Below are 16,330 nucleotides of genomic sequence, written 5' to 3' on the forward strand. Positions count from 1 at the left end.
CTCCTATGATACAAGACGCTCCAAGCAAAAACACATAACATGTGGTGAATAAAAATATAGCCCCAAGTAACGTTACCGATGGATTGAAGACGAGAGAGGGGATGCCTTCCCGGGGCATCCCCAAGCTTAGGCTTTTACGGCATCCTTGAATCTCTTGGGGTGCCTTGGGAATCCCCAAGCTTGAGCTCTTGCCACTCTTTATCTCTTTGTCCATAAGAACTTCACCCAAAACTTGAAAACTTCACAACACGAAACTTAAACAGAAACTCGTGATAACATTAGTACAAGAAAGCAAACCACCACTTTCTTAGGTACTGTAGCAACCTTAAAGTCTACTTGTGCTGATGTTCGGTTACTGTACTTTCAATCTTCCATGGCTAATCCCCCCGATACTATCCATAGTTTCATCAAAATAAGCAACCAACACAACAAAAACAGAATCTGTTAACAGCAGACCAGTCTGTAGCAATCTATATATTTCGTATACCTATGGTACTCCAAAAATTCTGAATAATTACGACAATCTGAAGAATTTGCGTAGAAATCAGCAGAAAAAAGAATCAACTCAAAAGCTCTTGCAGAAAAAAAAAAAATTCGTGAGCAGAAAGTTTATGTCTTTTCCAGCATGAACAAACGATCATCCCCAAGACTAATCATAACGGTTTTGCTTCGCACAAACGCAAAAAGAAACACAAAAACACAATCATAACAGAATTATGAAAGTGTGGAAAACACAAAACAGAAAGAAGAAGGATAGATTCGTTGGGTTGCCTCCCAACAATCGCTTTTGTTTAACGCCCTTAGCTAGGCATTGAATGATGCTCTCACAAAAGACAAGAATTGAAGCACAACGAGAGCATCCTAAAGCATGTGAAAATCACATCTAAGTCTAACATACTTCCAATGCATAGGCATTTTATAGGAAAACAAATTGGCAAGACAACCAATAGCTGCCATATGCAAGGAAGAAGAAAAAGACAAGAGCAATCTCAACATCACGAGAGGTGATTTGGTAACATGAAGGTTTCTACCACAATATTTTCCTCTCTCAAAGCAATTACATGTGGGATCATATTCAAATTCAACAATATAGCTATCCCATAGGATATTCTTTTCATGATCCACATGCATGCAAAGTTGACGCTCTTCAAAAATAGTGGGATTATCATCAACTAAAGTCATGACTTCTCCAATCCCACTTTCAATATTGTTACAAATATCATATTCATCATGAGGTTTGAACAAATTTTCAAGATCATAAGAAAGATCATCACCCCAATCATGATTATTGCAAGAAGTAGTGGCCAAAGCAAAACTAGCATCCCCAAGCTTAGGGTTTTGCATATTTTTAGCATGGTTGTCACTAATAGAATTTATAGTGAAACCATTGCAATCATGCTTTTCATCCAAAGAACCCTCGTGAATCACTTCATAGTTTTCTTCCACACAATTTTCAGATTCACGCCTCTCAAGCAAAACTCCATAAAGATAGTCAAGTGTCCTCAACTCACTAGCCATTCGTTCAACAATAGTGGGTCTCTTAAAGAGACTAGCTAGTGGATGAGGATCCATATCAATAGATTTTCAGCAAGCGAAGATGCAAGCATATTGAAGGCATATGGCACACAAGCGAACAGAAAGCAAGCGAGAGAAAAGGGCGAACGAAAAAGGCAAACGAAAAAGGCAAAGGAGAAAGGCAAATGGGAACGGCAAATGTGAAGTGGGGGAGAGGAAAACGAGAGGCAACTTGCAACAAAAGTAAATGCAAGGGATGAGTTTGTGAGACCTACTTGGATAGATCTTGATCTCTCCTCCCCGGCAACGGCGCCAGAAATACTTCTGATGTTTGCTGTGTATCCCTGGCAACGGCGCCAGAAATACTTCTGATGTTTGTTGTGTATCCCCGGCAACTGCGCCAGAAATACTTCAGCTACTGCAACAAAAGACCTTCCAACGGCGCCAGAAATATTCACGTCGATGGGAGAATACTTGGCTTGATCTTTCTGCTGCGTCTACGCCTTAAGGGACTTCCTAGGAAAGTATGCAAAGGATTTCCCCTGTGGCCTTGGAGCCTTGCGTTGGTGTTCCCTCGAAGCAAAAAGGGTGATGTAGCGTAGCGGTGGTAAGTATTTCCCTCAGTTTGAGAACCAAGGTATCAATCCAGTGGAGGAGTATCTCAAGATCCTGCACAAACACAAAAGCTTGCTCCCAACGCTATGAAGGGGTTGTCAATCCCTTATAGATTGTTTGCCAAGTGAGAACTGAAAGCAAAAAAGTAACAAAGCAAAGTAAAAGCGGAGGTGTAAACGATGGATGTGAATAGACCCGGGGGCCGTAGTGTTTACTAGTGTCTTCTCTCATGAAAGCAAGTAGACGGTGGGTGAACAAATTACTGTCCAGTAATTGATAGAACCGCGCAAAGTCGTGACGATATCTATGCAATGATTATATCTATAGGCATCACGTCCAAAACAAGTAGACCGATACTTTCTGCATCTACTACTATTACTTCACACGTCGACCGCTATCCAGCATGCGTCTAGTGTATTAAGTCCAAAAGAATAGAGTAACGCCTTAAGCAAGATGACATGATGTAGAGGGATAATCTCAAACCAATGATAAAAACCCCATCTTTTTACCCTTGATGGCAACTACTTGATGTGTCCCTTGCTGCCCCTACTGTCTCTGGGAAAGGTCACCACATGGTAGAACCCAAAACCAAGCACTTCTCCCATTGCAAGAATCATAGATCTAGTTGGCCAAACAAAACCCAAGACTCGAAGAGACTTACAAGGATATCAAATCATGCATATAAGAAATTAGCAAAGACTCAAATATATATCATAGATAAACTGATCACAAATCTACAATTCATCGGATCTCGACAAACACACCGCCAAAGAAGATTACATCGGATAGATCTCCATGAAGATCATGGAGAACTTTGTATTGAAGATCCAAGAGAGAGAAGAAGCCATCTAGCTACTAACTACGGACCCGTAGGTCTGAAGTGAACTACTCACGAGTCATTAGAGGGGCGATGATGATGATGAAGAAGCCCTCCAACTCCAAAGTCCCCTCCGGCAGGGCGCCGAGAAGGGTCTCCAGATGAGATCTCGCGGAAACGGAAGCTTGCGGCGGCGGAAAAGTATCTTCGAGGCTCCCCTGATTTTTTGCGGAATATTTGGGAATTTATAGGCCAAAGACCTAGGTCAGGGGGCGGCCAGGGAGGCCACAAGCCTGCCCACCGCCGCCTCCCCTGGTGGCGAAGTGGGGGCTTGTGGGCTCCCTGGAGCCCACCTGGCCTCGCCCAAAGGCCCCCTGGTCTTCTTCCGTTCGAGAAAAAATCATTTCGAGGTTTTTCTTCCGTTTGGACTCCGTTCCAAAATCAGATCTGAAAAGAGTAAAAAACACGGAAAAAACAGGAACTGACACTTGGCACTGAATTAATAAGTTAGTCCCAAAAAAGATATAAAAGGTACATAAAACAACCAAAGAAGACAAGATAACAGCGTGAAACCATCAAAAATTATAGATACGTTCAGCCCTGCAGGAGTAGATCATTCACCACCACCAGAGCGCCGTCACGCTGCCGGAGAACTCATCTACTTCTCCGTCTTGCTTGCTGGATCAAGAAGGCCAAGATCATCGTCGAGTTGTACGTGTGCTGAACGCGGAGGTGCCAACCGTTCGGCACTAGATGAGAGCGGATCATGGGACGGATCGCGGGGCGGATCGAGGGACGTGAGGACGTTCCACTACATCAACCGCGTTTCTTAACGCTTCCTGCTGTGCGATCTACAAGGGTACGTAGATCCAAATCTCCTCTCGTAGATGGACATCACCATGATAGGTCTTATTGCGCGTAGGAATTTTTTTGTTTCCCATGCGACGTTCCCCAATAGTAGGTCCGCGCATGGTGAAAAGACCTCGATGACGCCTAGAGGGGGGGGGGGTGAATAGGCTATTTAAAAGCTTCTTCAGATTTGGCTTGAACCTAATGCGGAAAAAAAACTAAGAGGGTACTTGTCAAGCACAAATCCTAAATGCACTAGGCACTGCAACGTGTATCAACAACACGATCTACCAAGATGGACACAATACAGTTACTAACAAGCACAAGTAAGTTACACAAACTTACTTGAGCTATATCACACGACAAGTAGGTGAACGACACAAGATACTAGATCACACTTTATCACACGATATATCAAGGGTTGCAAGTATGTACGTGTGGATATAGAGGGTATGCTTGAATGATTAATCTTGTACAAGAAATAGCCAACACAATATAATGAGCACAAACAATATGCAATGTATGTATGCTCAAGTAACACAAGTAAACCACAAGTAAGGAGTTAGGGTTAGGGATAACCAAGGTCACTGAGAAGAAGATGTATCCCGATGTTCACTTCCTTGGAGGGAAGCTAGTCACCGTTAGAGAGGTGGATGTTACCACGAAGGCACACCAATGCCACGAAGGCTCACCCTATTCTCCCTTTGAGATAACACCACGAAGGCGTTTCTCAACCACTAGTGGTAAGCCTTTGAGGTGGCTTCCAAACCCTCACAAACTTTTCCGCGGGAAATCACACGGATTGATTCCTCTCCGAAGAACTCCTACCGCCTAGGAGTCTCCAACCTCCGAGAGTAACAAGATCACGGGGAATGCTCAAAACTTGCTCAAATCACAAATAGCTTGGGTTGAGAGAAGGAGAGGGAGAAGATCTATCTTTTGATTGGAACAACTCTCAAAGGGGCTCACAAATGCTCTTGGGATCTAAGATTTGGAGTGAGCAAATGTGTGTGAGGTGGAAGTGTGTTCTTATGAGGATAAGGCTGTGTTGGGCCACCCTCTTACGAAGTGGGAGGGGGGTATTTATAGTGTGGAGAGAAAAGGAGCCGTTGGGGACACTTTAAGTCACACAGGGTCCGGACGTCCGACAGTTGTCGGAAGTCCGGGCGACCGCGAGGGGTCGGACGTCTGACAGGGGTCGATCGTCCGGGGCCTGTAGATACGACTGAAACTATTTTGAATTAAACAGCGACCGGACGTCCGACAGGGGTCGGTCGTCCGAGGCCTGTAGGTGTGCCTGAACATGTTTGAATCCATCAGTATACGGACGTCCGGAGTGGCCCGGAAGTCCGTGTTATACAGCACAAGTTCTACTGGTGGTGGCTTCCGGATTTCCGATGGGTGTCGGACATCCGGTGCTCGGGCATCCGGAGGAAGCCGGATTTCCGAGATATAGTGCACACATTCTACTGGTGTTGACCTCCGGATTTCCGGAGCTTGGCCGGACGTCCGGCCCTTGGACGTCCGGAGGGAGTCGGATTACCGAGATATAGAACTCAACTTCTACTGGTGCAGGCTTCCGGATTTCCGGGACTTGGCCGGACATCCGGGCCTCGGACGTCCGGAGGGAGCCGAAAGTCCGAGTTAAATGGCTCTGATTTCTCGGGTATAGGATTTCGGATTTCCGAAGCTGTCGGTCGTCCGGCCCTCGGACGTCCGGAGGAGGCCGGATGTCCGAGGCACTGGTTCTGTTTTCAGATAACAGCAGAGCAGTGGAGATGTGGTCTGAACATAAAGTGAAGATGTAGTTTGAGCAAGTTCATCGCAAAACCTGTGATCCCCTCTTAATAGTGCGGGATCCCTAAGGACTCAAGAATCATAAAAGAGTACTGATGATCCATACTTGAGTGTATACTTTTATTCGCTGATCATCACTCCGCACAACTAACGTCAAAGGAACTGATACCTTTGAGTTAGCCCTTTCACTTGAGCTTGATGTTGTTGTTCCTTCTTGGCTCAAGTTGAAAGCAAGACATGATGAAGTCTTCAAGTAGCTTTCCCATACACAATGCGGAAAGCCTAGCTTATGTATTCATCTTCATTTGTCCACCATGTGAACATCCACAAGAATCAAGCATGAAGTTCTCAAGAATGCTTATCTTGATCTTGTCCTGTCCACCATGTGAACATCCACAAGAATCAAGCATGTAGTGCTCAGGAATGCTTATCTTGATCTTGTCCTTGTTAGCACATGAGGTTGTCCTTGTCAGCACATGATCATTGACAATAGTTTCAATGATATATTCGTGCTGATCCGCTTGAACTTGCACACCACAATCTTGATGACGATCACCACTTGACGTCATCCTTCATGGGTTGTATGAGATCTTCCTTTTGACGCAAGCCCAATGGAAGCACACCTAACCCCCATATAGGAGTCTCACAAAGACCATGGGTTAGTACACAAACACGTAATGGACAATGCTTACCATACCATGGGATCACTTGATCCCTCTCGGTACATCTTATACGCTTTGTGTGTTGATCATCTTGATTTACTCTTTGCCTGAGATCTTGATCAACCTAGTGTTTCTATGACCATTCTTTGGATAATGCCTTGAATAACATCTTGGCCATCATATAAACTCCTTGAACCTAACAGATGGACTTCAAGAAGTGCCTATGGACAAATCCTATAAATATAACTTAAGGCAACCATTAGTCCATAGGAATTGTCATCAATTACCAAAACCACATATGGAGATATATGCTCTAACACATGGCCCGCCCCAATCCCTCTATAAGCAGAGGGTTTCACGTGCGAGACAAGGTCCACAAGAAAGAGGACGAGAGAAAAATCTCAATTGACCGCCTCTGCCGCTACACATCCACGTCATCAGCGCGATGATTCCCAACATCTCCGGTCTCTACCCTCCAGAACCACTTCGGCACCGCCGCAGCCGGCCGCTGGCAGCGGCAAATTCGACGACCTCTTCTCCGCCAACACCGCAGACCATCTCACGCTCGAATTCCCAACCTCTCCATCTTAGAGAACCACTTCGGCGGCGCCGCGACCGGCAGCCACGACTTCGACGACCTCTTCTCCGTCGACACCGCGGACTAGCTCACCCTCGAGTTCTCCACGTGCAACCACGTGTGTGAGCCTTCCCCTCCCCCAATCCCCCTTTCTCTCCGTCGGCCTTTGATCCGTTCACGCCCCGTTTTCGTTTCCCGGTGGCAATTCAATGGGTTCGAGAAGGTGACCAAGGAGGTGGTGAACAACAAGATGGGGACGACCATGCTCTCCTTCATCTTTGATAAGGGCGTCATCGTCGCCGCCGACTCCTGGGCCAGCATGGGCAGGGTCATGGACGGAGATAGCGTATTCGCACGGTGGGCCGTGGCCCACCCAGAAGTTAGAGATTTTTTTACTATGTATTAGTAATTCACCCCAGCCCAGCCCACAACCATCTAGGTTGCTTCTCGCACTGGTTGTTGGTCGTGTGTGGGCAGACATGTTCCTCCTCTCGCCGCCTCCTGTATCCCTCCCCTTGCATGGAATGAGATCCTCTGACTTAGGAAGTTCTACTGCCGAGGGACGTCCTTCTCGCTGCACCGTCCATCAGCAATCCAACGCTACTCACAGGAATTACAACCTGCGCCAGCTTTTCACTCGGATGGAAACAAAAATAAGTGGCCCATCGGCTCAGTCCGATGCTTGTATGCTTACTTGAATGCGTGCTACTGTCTGATTTTGCACACACACAAGTTGTGTGCTTACTGGAACATGTAAAAAAGCAGGAACATTTTCTTTGCACACACACAAATTTTGTGCTTACTGGAACATTTAAGAAAACAGGAACATTTTGTTTGCACACAAACAAGTTGTCTGTTTACTGGAACATTTAAGAAAGCAGGAACATTTTCCATACAAATGTATTCAACTCTACACATGTACAAAAACCTTCTAAATCTGACCAATTCTGCAAAGTAGAAGTACAAACTAGAACACATAATTCAATCATAACATTCACTCAAAATGTTGTTGCAACTTCTCTCTTTTTACTCTGGAAACCCTCGTACACAACACATAATGCTAGCCGCAGAGTAGATGGCCCGTAGATGCCTTGACGACCTTGGCTTCGTGGCCTCGACAGCTCGGCCGTGTCAACGACGCCGGCTCCGCAGCTCCATGGCCTAGACGACACCGACTTCGGAGCTCCACGGCCTCGACGAGGCATCACGCCATGGATGAGGCAACTGCTGGCTCCGCTGCATCCAATGCTAAGCAGCCTCATGGCTGGATCCGCCGCCTCCACGGCTAGGTGGCGTCGCGTCCTTCCCGCCGACGAACATTAAGGCGAGGCGAGAGTTTTTTTTATAACAAGATGAGAGCTCAGGCGAGCGATGTATCGATGGTGCCGCCCTGTTGGGCCACATGGGCCGCTTGTGTTCGTGTGGACACGAACGGGAGAGAAGAAAAGAACGCAATCGTCAGATCCATATCTGACCAAACGGGCCGGCCCCGGCCCGACAACCCGCGTGCCTCGCACGACACAGGCCCGGCTCGGCACGGGCTAATCGTGCTCGGGCCCGGCACGAAGCACACCGTACCTGGGCCTGGAGGCTGGACGCGCGGGCCGACACGACCCATTTATTTATTTTATATATTTTTAATATATATATATATACAAAAATATGACCCAATAGACAAAAATAAATCCATAGGGCTAAAAAATACGGCTCAGCGTGCTAATCAGCCAACATGCCGGCCTGTATAATGATCAGTCTGTGCCTGGGCCGAAAGACGCAGCCACGGACCGATACGGCATGGCCCAATTAATAACCGTGCCTGAACGGACCTGCCGTGCCAGGGCCGATTACCACGGGCCGTGCTGGCCCGTTTGGGCAGGTCTGGTCAGATCGTGAACGAACGGTGCAGGAACTCGAGGATCTCGAGGATCTCGTTCCCTCTTGCACGGCTCGCCGCTTGCCTCCTCTCGCCGGCCGCCGCTCGCCCCTCCCCTCCTCTCGCCGGCCGCCGCTCGCCCCTCCCCTCCTCTCGCCGGCCGCCGCTCGCCCCTCGCCCCTCGCCATGTCGTCCCGCCCAGGCGCCCACAGCCGCCGTCGTCACTCCAGGTCCTCAGTGCGGCTGGCCGGCTGCGGGCTGCGGCTGGATTAATCCGCCCCTGCTGCGCCTCCCTCAACGCCGGACGGCTTCAAGGCTCAAGCCCTCAACTGCATCAATCTCATCGGCTTCCCCAACCTCCTGTTGAACAAATCAGCAAGGTAAGATTTGTGTACAACTGATTTCCTGCTTCCTAGTAAATTGATGCCAAATCAGTACAGTAGCAGACTGATTTCCTGGACTAGATAGAACTATTTGTGTAGAACTGATTTGGTATGCTGCTGCTGGCAATTAAATGCGAGAATAGTTTGAAAACTAAACCATACCTCAACCAAACCTATAGGAATAAACGTGGCAACCCAAACCAAACTAAACCCAGTTGATATTTATGTCAGCCCAACCAAAACCAAACCAACTTGAATCTGTACCCAAATTGAACTGAAACTGAGTGCTTACCTGTGGTTGAAACCATTTGCTGAAATGGTTTGAAAACCATTTGAGTAGTAATAAGAACCATCCTTGTATGGCATATCCCTTATATCTCACTGTAACTTGACAACAGCGGCTGGCAGCCACGGAGGCAGGCCCAGAGAGTCGCGTGCGAGCAGCACTCGACGACATCGGCTACGGACGCAGGTGCAAATAGCTGCGCGCGGGCGGCGCTCGACAGCAACGGCCATGGAGGCCACTCCGGCAAGCTGTGGATGATGGTAGCTCCGGCAAAGGCGGGGCCGACGAGCCACGCGCGAGCAGCTCTGGCGAAGGCGGGTGCGGCGATCCACACGCGAGCAGCTCCGGCAAACGTCGGACAGGCGAGCGACGGCGTTGAGGTCCGATGTGTGGAGAAGAATAGTCTCAAGAACCAACGTCAACAACCGGGCATGAACTGCGGGTCTGAACTTTTTTGAGCTGGACCTATTCAGGCCTATAACCAACCATACCCAACCATTTGTTGTAAGAAACCGAACTGAACCAAACTCTTGTCAGAGTCAACCTATTAACACCTGAACCAAGCGAAACCGTCAGCAGAAACCAAACCGATACACCTGGTTAATCCAAAACCATTCTCAGATTTACTGGCAATGATGTTTTTATTGATGATATGAGACAAGATGATTTCAGATCTGTGCGTAATATTGGTGAACTCTCTGTTATGCTTGTTAGTACAAACAAACATGTTCTCTATGATTTGATCTACATGCTTATCAAATTGGTATTGATCTTACCGGTGGCCATGGCGAGTGTTGAAAAGAGTATTTTCAGCAATGAGTCTAATGAAAAATAAGTTGAGAAAGAGTATGAGTGATGATCTCATGAACAATTGTTTAGTCACATTCATTGAGCGAGACGTGTTCTTGAAAGTAAGCGAGGAAGACATAGTTGAAGCTTTCATGGCAAAGGAACATCGTGGAGTTAAAAAGTAAGCAAGGAAGACATAGTTGAAGGTTTCACGGCGTAGTTTCTACATGCCTACATTTGTGTATCTTTTATGTAAGACTATTTATATTTGCAATGTTGCAAATTTGGAATATTTGGGAACTATACTGTTGTCTACTTGATTGGGCCATCTGTATTATATTTTTGCCAATTATTGTATGACACTTGGATTAGGTAGGAAAAGAAATTTAGGTGTGCACACCCTCCATTTCTTTTCTGGCTCCGCCACTGGGCGGGGTAAACATGTGAGTCCCTTGTCCCTTGGCCTCGCATTCCAGTACTAGGGTTTGGCGGTGCGGGGATTTGATTTGCTGGCGGGGATGCGTGATTTAGGGTCAGGATGTTTATAGATCTCCTAGCGAAATTTGGTTCCTTTGTCCGTTGAATTATCTCTGGGAGGACACTTTGGTGGCTAGGGGTGTGTTTCTTTACTCTTGCGTACTAGGGCTATACATTTTCATATCTAGTAATTCAGGGCAGTGATTCATACTTCTATGAAATCTCAAACCAACTTGATTTGGGTGTGAAGAACTTCTGTTTTAGTGTACAACAGAAAAAAAATATAACAACCTCACAATAGCCGAGCCACCAACTGCAGTGCCATAACCTCACACCAGTTGTGGTGACCGTGCTTGGATATGGTGGTTCATTTGGATTACGTGGTGAATAAAAAAAAGAAACTGATTGAGTTTGGATGCTAATTATCTGTAGGAACTGAGAAGGGAGGTACTCTGTAGTGGAATTGGTAATGATAGGGAGTTGTGAATTGATGTGGTACTGATATCACGCACACAAAATGATAGTTTCTATTACTTACCATTTAATTCAAGTCTGCTTATCTGAAGATCCAACATTTATGCATATTGATTTGTGTCTGTGTGGTTTGGAGAAAGCCAAATAGAAAGCTGCTGTTATTGTATAATCTCTATGTTTCCACAAGTGCTGATCCTTCTGTAAAGTTGCCCTCACATGTTTGTTAGTCGTTCTAGAAGGTTTTTGCTTGATGCAAGGATCATCACTTTAAACATTCATCAGAATGTATTTCTGTTTTTACATGATTCTGTGTTTCCTTTTCTGCAGCTTCACAACTGTGAGGAAAATTGTCGAGATTAATCCCTACACGCGGAACTGTGGCTTGTGGGCTGCTGATTGCCAATTTTGGCATAGGAACTTGGGGGTTAAGGTAAAATGTCACCTGCTTGTCTACTTGCATAGTACTAATTGAGTGCCCATGCGTTGCCACGAAATATTATATTTATCTTCTTCAGCGTCTACTATGTTATCCGTTTGTCTGTCCACGTCCCATAGGAATACAAGCTTTATTCTTTCTCCTATTTTTACTCTTGCATGTCCATGAATTTTATCACAGCTCCATCTGTTATGTGTTGCCACTTTGCTCACAATCGCTCATGGGTGTTGGCATATGATACGGAAGAAGAAATTTGTCTATATAGAAAATAAGTTCTCAGGATTGTAACTATACAAAGCATCATTTTCCTTCTCCATTGTCTGCCTCTGCCATCACTTACTTTGTTTCACAATTTTCAACGCAGCCATAGAATATCAAAATTACCAAGTCGCAACTACTACAAAATGATTTTAACCACTACCTTTTTCCGTATATGTTATTTGTCAATCATATTTCAACCTACACTATTTAAACTTTATTTCTCTGTGCTCTTACTAAGTCTACAAAAACAAAATACACAAATAGCAAATCTAAGTATGCTCTAGATATTCAACATGTGAGACAATAGGTGAAAAAGACCAGCAAAGCATCATTCTGGAAAGAAGAGATATCAACTTTGGATTTGAATCTTTCACATTTTATCACAAAGAAAGACAGCTAAATACTCACTTCCAATGGATGTGGCACAAACGGAAGGAACCAAGCTGGGCTGAGTGCAAGTCTTGTCTTCTTCATCTGCATAGATTGATAATGTAGGGTCTATGTACAGTTGATTACGCTCGAACTATCTTGTATGGGCAAAAATAATAATTATTCAGATCTTTCTATTTTATAATTAGCATGTGAATTTTCTTTGGGATGGGCAGTTAGTATAGTTATATATTCGGTAAGAAATTAGGGCACAAATGATGCAAATTCACATGAAGTTTTTTTTCAAGGATACGTCAAGATTGACATATCGAGATCATAAATAGAAGATGCCAAGAAGGCAGCTTTTGTACAACTCCTCCACGGCTCAGCGAGCCAGACACCACATGCAAACACCACATGCAGACTACTCGCTACTCTCTACCGTTCCTACCCTAATAGGCAATGATCTAGGATCTCGCAGCAGCCTTGCGACCCTCCAATCTTGAGCCTCAATTCAATCGGCCTCAGCACCGTTGCCGCATCCGGAGAAGCCCCGTTGAAGTTTAATATAATGCAAGCAAAAGTTATATAGACTACAAAATAATGGAACTTTTTGTTCTTCAGGCAAGCTGGAATGTTCTTGCATCACCAGTGAATGTGCTGCTACCTATAATATTGATTTTAACTTTAGAAGAAATAAGTAGACATCAAAATAAACTCATAAAATAATAGCACGACCAATACCACAATCGAGAAGTACGCTAGATGGTCTCTCCTAAAATAATTTTGTGATATTAAGCGAGCTAAATCATGCGTTTCACATCTCTCTCTCTTGGTCAGAAATAGTTTTGTACTCCCTCCGTCCCATAATATAAGATCATTTAGCTGTTTTAGCTTGCAAAATGTTCATATTTTATGGGACGGAGGGAGTAATTTACAGGACATGACAAACCCAGAACATGATAAATCTAAAATAATATCTATCTTACAAATGCGAACATCTTTTATGTTGTAATAGTCAAACTTACATCTTTTTTACTGCATGTTCTGTAGTAGGACATCTGTTTACGAAACGGAAGATAGCATACTTGTGGCTGCACAAACAATTATATTCTTTACATCGAGCTAAAAGAACGACGGAAAAGATATTTACTTGCTAGACTAAAAGATCGATGGAAAAAATATTTCTCAAGTTTAACTCTTATCAATTTTACCTCGACAAAGAGGCAGATCATTAATATTACAACCAACATTTCATTTGCATGGTACTCAGTCTGCACCGATGTGAATCCTATATCCCATCATCTGTGACTAAAGTCCCAAGACGCTATCTGAATTGTGTGCTACCACAAGTGAAATCCACCTCGAACTGCCAATATTTGGATCACATTGATGCACAATGGTTGTAGACACAATCCAGTCTTCTATTGACTAAATATCAGAACAAGATTAGTAACTCCGTTAATGCACGTAAATACAGATAAACAAAATATCTATCAAGACTTCAATGACGACATGCCTGCAGCATTCTTGAATTTGCATTACTAAGTACCCCCCTCCGTCCCAAAATAAGTGTCGCTGATTTAGTACATTTGTACTAAATCAGCGACACTTATTTTGGGACGGAGGGAGTATAAACAGAACTGAAGTTTAACCAAGAACATTACATCGTTATATTTCTTTACAGAATTAGCCCACCGCTGTGATTACAATGCTAATTGTAGTAATTTTTAGATTCAACTATGTTATACTTCCTTCGTCCCAAAAAGCGCGACTTAGATTTGTCTAGATAGAGATGTATCTAAACACGTTTTAGTGTTAGATTCATCTGTATCTAGATAAATCTAAGACAAACTTTTTGGGACGGAGGTAATAGAACTGAAGGTGCCTACACTAAATTTCTCCAAAATTTCTAAAGGAAGCAAAAGATAAGAAAATATTTGCCCTAAGATTTCTCCAAGAAATGCATACCAGAAGCAAAATTAATATATCGATGTAGATGACTTTAATCTTCATGTAAAGGTGGATCAACTGCCATACGGGTCCAGGCACATCCTCATAAACTTGGTTGATGTTGTTGTGGTTAATCTAGTCTTGTTTCTTGCCGCCGGTTTCTATGAAAAGAAACCAACAGAACTAAAGTTCACTTTAATATAAAGTTTTAGCTGCAGCGAGAAAAGAGTCGCCAAGCTCTTGTACATTTGGTCGTTGGACAAAAGCTTAGCGAGAAAATTATGGATAAATGAAGAAAGCTAGATCTGTCCATATAGTGCAAGAAACAAGTAGTGAGCGAGACAAAAGCTTAGTGATGACAAAGGAATACATTGGTATTGAAGACAAACACCAGGCAAGCCTAACAAATCGACTCTTCCACCCTTTCAGTGGCGGCGAGCATGGACCATGAGAACTCCAAGAACCTCTCTTGAATCCATGGCTTACGTACAACTGGAGTAGCTGCTGCGGTGCCTTTGTTCGATGCGTTGGGAAGTAGGTAGAGATGAAGGTCGTACATGACATAGAAGACGTGAGCTACATCTTGCATCTACAAACGAGGGCGACCTAGGCTTGTGTTCGACAATGCAATTCTTGGTTGGTGTGTTCGATAGCAACCAGGGCAGCGATGCGAGGCGTCGACGACTGGACACAATAGTAACCCTAGTTGGTCGAGCTCGCTCTTCACGAGAGAGGAAGAAGAAATCAGGTTGGGGCGAGCAAGTCCATGAGGCAGGGGCAAGACATGGTGGGTCCACTCATCGGCGAGAATTTGTTTGAGAGAGGGGGAAGACAAACGAACATGCGAATCAACGTACTACGGCCTACCATCATAACCTCACTCCCCTTTAATAGTAAACATAGTATGAATAACAGTAGTTTCTTCCTTCAGAGGTTCATGAGCTCCATGAGCTCGTGAACAAGCAAAGGATCTCTATTGTTGGTTCTTTAAACACGTTGGCTAATATCCTGTATTTTCATACCGTAGGATGGTACTTTCAGTCGGTACAATGATTGTTGGATTTGATGGAACTGTGAGTGGCCCTTTGACATATTTTAGTGTCTTTAAGATGTACTTAGGTCTATGCTTAACAATTCTGCTCTTTTTCTTGGGTTCGATCTTGGTACTATGTTGATAAGCGAGGGTGCAAGGCTCAAGGAAGCCGGTTCTCTAGCTCTCTGTATATTTATTGTATGCTTATGGTATCTTGGATGAGGGGTATGTTTTTTTATACTTCCATATGTTGCTTTGCTAATTGTTTATATTATTTTGAAGTTGGATCCCTTATGTTTGTGTTTTACATTTCAGTTACAAATTCAACATGTCAGTTGAGGCTATTGAGTGAGCATGGCGGGCTTTTATCACACAATTCCGTGACGGAGCTAGTGGTGGCAGTGTTCGTGGTGGTATGCATTCTATTTCTTAGGGCCAGTTCTTTTGACGGCTTAAAAAATAAGCCGCCTCCTCTCTAGCTTTTTCCATAAGCCGCCTTCATCATTCATTGAGGCTTTTGAACTATTTGTGAAATTGCAAGTTTAGAAGCCTCAACAAATTTTGAGAGCGGCTTAAGCTGGGAAAGGCAGCTTATTTTTTAAGCCACCCAAAAGAACTGACCCTTAGTATCTATCCTGATATTTATTTTGTTCACTCGATAAGAATGGTACACCATGCATGCATATTTGTTAAACACCTTGTCATTGTATCTTCCTTTTGAAATCTCAAACATAACTGTTTATTGAGTTACAATTACTTTCGTAAGTTTTTGGCAAAGTCCAGAGTTTTTTGTATTTTCCATCACGTAATTCACACCCCTGGGTTGTGCTTAGAGATTACCGTCCAGACGACGGTAATAAATTAAAGCACACCCTTCTATTTAGTGTTGTAGAGTATAGACATGGGTGTAGACATCTAGTCAAAGCTACCTAGGATTTCTAAAACAATATTAATTAGTCCCTTCTGTACCTAAATAATTGTAGTCCAACTATAATTATTTAGGTACAGAGAGAGTATATGATGGTTGCATGTACTTCCTCCGGTCCTTTTTAGTCTGCATATTAGCTTTGTCCGAAGTCAAAGTATCTCTACTTTGACCAAATTTATAGAAACATGTGTCAACATTCACAATGTCAAATTAATACTGTTAGATTCATTACGAAA

The 16,330-nt window shown here is 44.2% G+C and overlaps 1 long non-coding RNA gene and 1 pseudogene across 1 annotated transcript; both read left to right on the forward strand.

Annotated features, from left to right (window-relative positions):
• The first annotated feature begins 6,575 nt into the window (after window positions 1–6,575).
• On the forward strand, window positions 6,576–16,252 carry LOC123441609 (annotated as a pseudogene).
• On the forward strand, window positions 8,687–10,466 carry LOC123443440. The gene is made up of 2 exons (XR_006630669.1): window positions 8,687–9,085; window positions 9,487–10,466. It is a non-coding gene; the product is annotated as an uncharacterized LOC123443440 (long non-coding RNA).
• Window positions 16,253–16,330: the final 78 nt, after the last annotated feature.

This window comes from Hordeum vulgare, chromosome 3H (assembly GCF_904849725.1).
Source record: "Hordeum vulgare subsp. vulgare chromosome 3H, MorexV3_pseudomolecules_assembly, whole genome shotgun sequence".
NCBI classification, from domain to species: domain Eukaryota; kingdom Viridiplantae; phylum Streptophyta; class Magnoliopsida; order Poales; family Poaceae; genus Hordeum; species Hordeum vulgare.